The following is a 6,000-nucleotide window of genomic DNA, read 5'->3' on the forward strand; positions in this document are numbered from 1 at the left end:
TAATTAGCTGATATTGGGATATGTTAAGGAGAGAAGGTGTATTTTAATGGTATTTTTGAAAGTGTTGGCTGAGTTAGTACTTCTGGAGATTTCAGGGAGAGAGTTCCAGATTTTGGGCTCTTTTATGTACATTGAGTCTCTGAAGAGATTTAGCCAGAAATGGGAAATGTCATAGAGATTTTTGTGTCTAGTATTATGTCCATGGGTCCTGTTGCAGCTATCTAGAAAGCATTTTAGTTCGGGATTAATATTAGAATTTGTTGTTCTATAAATATAGGAGATCACCACTTAACAGCATTTTGCTAATGTAGTGGTTTCCAGTTATATCCAGTCATCATTTATTCAGACTTCCTACAATAAATATATTCACCAATCACAATAAGCTAAGGATAAAAATATTTTAAGGTGGGTAATGTGTTTATATGCATTTTTAGGCCAAGATTTATTGTTCACTTATATGATGGTGTAAATATGTTATCAGCCTTTTATATGCATTTTAAAATGAAAAAAGGCTATGTTTCACTTTACAGCAATAACCTGGAACCTAACCTGACCTGCTGTATATACTAAATAGTTTATATATGCAAAATCATTCTGGTAGTAAATTTCACAGCAGTGGGATGGACGCAACTACTCTTGGGCTGTCACAACCCTCAGCCCAGTAATAACAAAAGCTGAGCCTTGAGAAGCTTCTCTCATCATTTTATAATGTTTTGTTGAATAGCTGGCATTCATATTATGGTGGGTATTTCTGGTATTTATTTAGTAAAAAGTCTTGTGTAAGCTGATAAAATATGGTATTTTTTCTACTGATATTTACAGGTTTAAGTGGTTTTGGTAAAGGTCCCCATTGGAAATAAGTCACTTTGTCTGTCCTTTTTTGGGTTATTGTAAGGTAATCTACTCACAAGTTATGTATAATTAATGTAACTACAGTATATTTATGTGTAAACTTACTCTCAATATTGGCAAAACTTACTTCATTCAGTTTGGGAACAAAACTACAGATGTTCCTCTTAACATAATGATAAACGGATCACCTATCACAAAGCTCACAGAGGGAAAATTCTTAGGAATCCACTTTGATAATAGACTCAAATTTCAAACACATGTACAACAAATTTCCAAGAAAATCTCCAAGACCATTGGCATATTATAGAAGATACGGTAGCTATGTTCCACAATCAGCTCTCCTTCCAGCCCGCAGGTTCAGAGACGAATGACTTAAAGAAGTTGCTTGAATTCCTATTTTCATTTTTTATCTATTTCTTCATCCTCCAACATTCCGAGTTTAGTTTTCCAAGTACCCCAGTGCCCCGGTTATTGGGATTCAGTACCCAAGTTACTGGGCCCAATACCCCAGTTATTGGGGTCCAGTACCCTAGTTACTGGGCCCATTACCCCAGTTACTGGCATCCAGTAGCCAGGTTACTGGGGTCCAGTACCCTCGATACTGGGCCCAGTACCCCAGTTACTGGGGTCCAGTACCCCAGTTACTGGGATCCAGTACATTAGTTACTGGATCCATTACCCCAGTTAAAGGCGTCCAGTACCCCAGTTACTGGGCCCAGTACCCCAGTTACTGGGGTCCAGTACCCCAAATATTGGGCTCAGAACCCTGGTTACTGGGGTCTAGTACCCCAGTTACTGAGCAAAGTACCCCAGTTACTGGGGCCAAGTACCAGTTACTGGGTCCTGTACCCTGGTTACTGGGGCCCAACACCCTGGTTACTGGGGTCCAACACGCCAGTAACTGGGCCCCAGTACCCCAGTAACTGGGCCCAGTACCCTGGTTACTGGGCCAAGTACCTCAGGTACTAGGGTCCAGTACCATAGTTACTGGGGTCCAGTACCCCAGTTACTGGGGTCCAGTACCAAGGCTACTTGGGTCCAGTACCCCAGTTACTGGGGTCCAGTACCCCAGTTACTGGGGTCCAATACCCTGGTTACTGGGGTCCAGTACCCCAGTTACTGGGAACCAGTACCCCAGTTACTGGGGTTCAGTACCCCAGTTACTCGAGTCCAGTACCACAGTTACTGGGGTCCAGTACTCGGGTTACTGGGGTCCAGTACCCCGGTTACTGGGCCCAGTACCTCAGTTACTGGGGTTCACTACCATAGTTACTGAGGTCCAGTACCCCAGTTACTGGGGTCCAGTACCGCTGTTACTTGGATTCAGTACCCCAGTTACTGGGGTCCAATACCCTGGTTACTGGGGTCAAGTGCCCTGGTTACTGGGGCCCAGTACCACGGTTACTGGGGACCAGTACCCCAGTTACTGGGGTCCAATACTCTGGTTACTGGGGTCAAGTACCCTGGTTACTGGGGTTCTGTACCCCAGTTACTGGGGTCCAGTACCCGGGTTACTGGGGTCCAGTACCCCAGTTACTGGGGTCCAGTACCTCGATTACTGGGGTCCAGTACCCTGGTTACTGGGGTCCAGTACCCAGGTTACTTTGGTCCAGTACCCTGGTTACTGGGGTCCAATACCCAGGTTACTTGGGTCCAGTACCCTGGATACTGGGGTCCAGTACCCCGGTTACTGTGGTCCAGTACCCCAGTTACTGGGGTCCAGTACCCCGGTTACTGGGGTCCAGTACCTCGGTTACTGGGGTCCAGCACCCAGATTACTTGTGTTCAGTACCCTGGTTACTGGGGTCCAGTACCCCGGTTACTGTGGTCCAGTACCCAATTACAGGGGTCCGGTACCCCAGTTACTTGGGTCCAGTACCCCTGTTGCTGGGGTCCAGTAACCCGGTTACTGGGATCAAGTACCCCGGTTAGTGGGCTCCAACACCCCAGTTACTAGGGTCCAGGACCCCAGATACTGGGTTCCAGTGTCCCAGTTACTGGGGACCAATGCCCCAGTTACTGGGGTTCAGTGCACCGGTTACTTGGGTCCAGTGCCACAGTTACTGGGGTCCAGTGCCCCAGTTACTGGGTTCCAGTGTCCCAGTTACTGGGGAACAGTGCCCCAGTTACTGGGGTTCAGTGCCCCGGTTACTGGGGTCCAGTGCCCCGGTTACTGGGCTCCAGTGGCCCGGTTACTGGGGTCCAGTGCCCCACTTACTGGGGTCCGGTACCTCGGTTACTGGGCCCCACTTACTGGGGTCCAGTACCTCGGTTACTGGGCCCTTTAACCCAGTTACTGTGGTCCAGTAAACCGGCTACTGTGGCCCAGTAAACCGGTTACTGGGGGTCCAGTACCCGGGTTACTGGGGTCCAGTGCCCCGGTTACTGGGGTCCAGTGCCCCAGTTACTGGGGTCCAGTGCCCTGGTTACTGGGGTCCAGTGCCCCAGATGCTGGGGTCCAGTGCCTTAGTTACTGGGGTCCAGTGCCTCGGTTACTGGGCCCAGTACCCCGGTTGCTGTGGTCCTGTAACCTGGTTACTGAGGTCCAGTACCCCGGTTACTGTGGTCCAGTAACCCGGTTACTGGGGTCCAGTACCCGGGTTACTGGTGTCCAGTTCCCGGGTTTCTGGGGTACATTGCCCTGGTTATTGGGATCCAGTGCCCCAGTTACTGGGGTCCAGCCCCGTGATTACTGGGGTCCAGTTCCAAGGTTACTGTGGTCCAGTATTCCAGTTTCTGGGGTCCACTTCCCCAGTTACTGGGGTCCAGTGCCCTGGTTACTTGGGTTCAGTACCTAGGTTACTGTGGTCCAGTACCACAGTTAGTGGGGTCCAGTACCAAGGTTATTGTGTGGTCCAGTACCCCGGTTACTGTGGTCAAGTACCCAAGTTACTGGGGTCCAGTGTCCCAGTTCCTGGGGTCCAGTGCCCCGGTTGCTGAGGTGCACTGCCCCAGTTGTTGGGGTCCAGTACCCCTGTTACTGGGTCCAGTACCCCGGTTACTGGGGTCCAGTACCCTAGTTACTGGGGTCCAGTACCCCAATTACAGGAGTCCCATGCCCCGGTTACTGGGGTTCAGTGCTCCAGTTACTGAGCCTAGTTACTGGGATCCAGTACCCCAGTTTCTGGGGTCCAGTGCCCCTGTTACTGGGATCCAGTACCCCAGTTACTGGGGTCCAGTGACCCTGTTACTGGGGTCCAGTGCCCCAGTTACTGGGGTCCAGTGCCCCTCTTACTAGGCCCAGTACCACGGTTACTGGGCCCAGTACCCTGCTTACTGGGGCCCAGTACCCTGCTTACTGGGGCCCAGTACCTCTGTTACTTGGGTCCAGTGCCCCTGTTGCTGGGGTCCAGTGCCCCAGTTACTGGGGCCCAGTGCCTTGATTACTGGGGTCCAGTGCCCGGGTGTTACAAAAAACGCGATTCTGAAAGCTTAGAGATCTCCAGTGAATACTAGAAAGGACTGCCCTTCTAGCATCCAGCCTGTTACTGGGTTTTCGTAACAATTAGTCAGTATCCTTGTCCAATTATCCATTAGAATTCAATAAGAATTATTAGTGCTTCAGGATTACAACTGGTAGGCTACTAACCAGAGAAATTAAAATTAAATAAATTTATTAATGATTAAGTTGTCTAGGCGTGTATTAAATTAAATTATATCAATATCAACAAAATAAGAATAATCACTTCTCTCGTGTACAGTATTATTGTGTTGATAGCATATCACATTTATAATTTTTAAGTACTGCCTGGTACATTAATATTTAATAATACAATATGCAAAAGTTTGGGTGTATGTGTGTAAGTGCTCTAAGTAGTTCGCTATGTCTCACGACTCGACTAGACTTAAACAAGTGACTGACAAAGTCCTCAAATAAACTAACTTCTTGTCCAACTGGCAGTCAGAACAGTCTGCTTGAACAATAAAAAGAATGCTAAGCCCACTAGCAATATAACAAGCAACTGCAACACAATCAGGATCAAGGAGATAATATAACGACACTAAGTAGGGACCATCAGCAGATCCTCCACAAAAGTCACGAAACTCCCATACTACTGAATCTAAGTTCAGCATAAGAAAATCCCCGACTGTGATAGTACATAGAAACCAGTACAAGTTAGGTCAGAAGCTACAGCTCAAGACCTGAGTTGCTCAGAGTGTCTGCGACACAACCTCAGTACAACATCGAAAATCACTAAGTCTATACAATGTTCTGTGAACAGAGTCTCCAGAACTAACAATAATAAGACAGAGACGATCTTCCAACAAGGGCCAATAAGGGAGATTTAGGGTCTTGTCTAGAATACGTCCAACCACTAAGCGAATCTAGACCAGACTGAATACTTCAGGCGAGGTGAGAACAAACCCCCCCCTCTATCACGTGATAGCTCCGTGGACAGTCGCTGCCCAGCAACAATGAGAAGCCGGCAAAGTAACGAGCCACAAGCGATAATTACAGTAGTTAAACAATCAAGACTTGAACTATGAGCACATATATGAAAGTTGCATCCTACCTAACAAAAGTAACTAAGTCAAATAATAATATAAAGCAATATATTTACGATTTAGCTATTATTGCAAATATGAGTAATATAAAATTATATGAAAAGGTAAAATACATTATATACATATACATTATATACATCATATACATTGTAACCCATTCAGGGGTTGCAACAACCCCCCAACATGACAAACGGTCGCACTAGGAGTTGCGTTAATGTCTTTCACATTATTACTTATTACTCATGTCACTATAATACTTTAATGTTGAAATCTAGATTCACTCTTGTTCCAAGCACTTCTATAATTTCACAGTGTCTATGTCACTATAAGTTATGCCCCTGGTACTAAGGCAGTACACAGTAGCGTATCTCTGCATGCTCGTGGTTATGTACATCAGTGTAGAGACAGGATAGCGTAGACAAGCATGGCATGTTGAGGCTCGATCATAGTAGTAGAGACTGCATACAAACAATAGTCTTGTGCTATAGACAGGAGATGGCATTCCACTCTTAAGTAGTGGTTGTGGAATGCTATGTAGTATGGACATCCGAGTATGAAACAGCTTAAGGCGTGTAGTGAGGGGGGGGTCTTCGGCAGGACAGTGCTCTGTCACGCAGTAACATCGCCCACACAACACTACCC

This window comes from Cherax quadricarinatus, chromosome 1, assembly GCF_038502225.1.
Source record: "Cherax quadricarinatus isolate ZL_2023a chromosome 1, ASM3850222v1, whole genome shotgun sequence".
Taxonomy (NCBI): Eukaryota; Metazoa; Arthropoda; class Malacostraca; order Decapoda; family Parastacidae; genus Cherax; species Cherax quadricarinatus.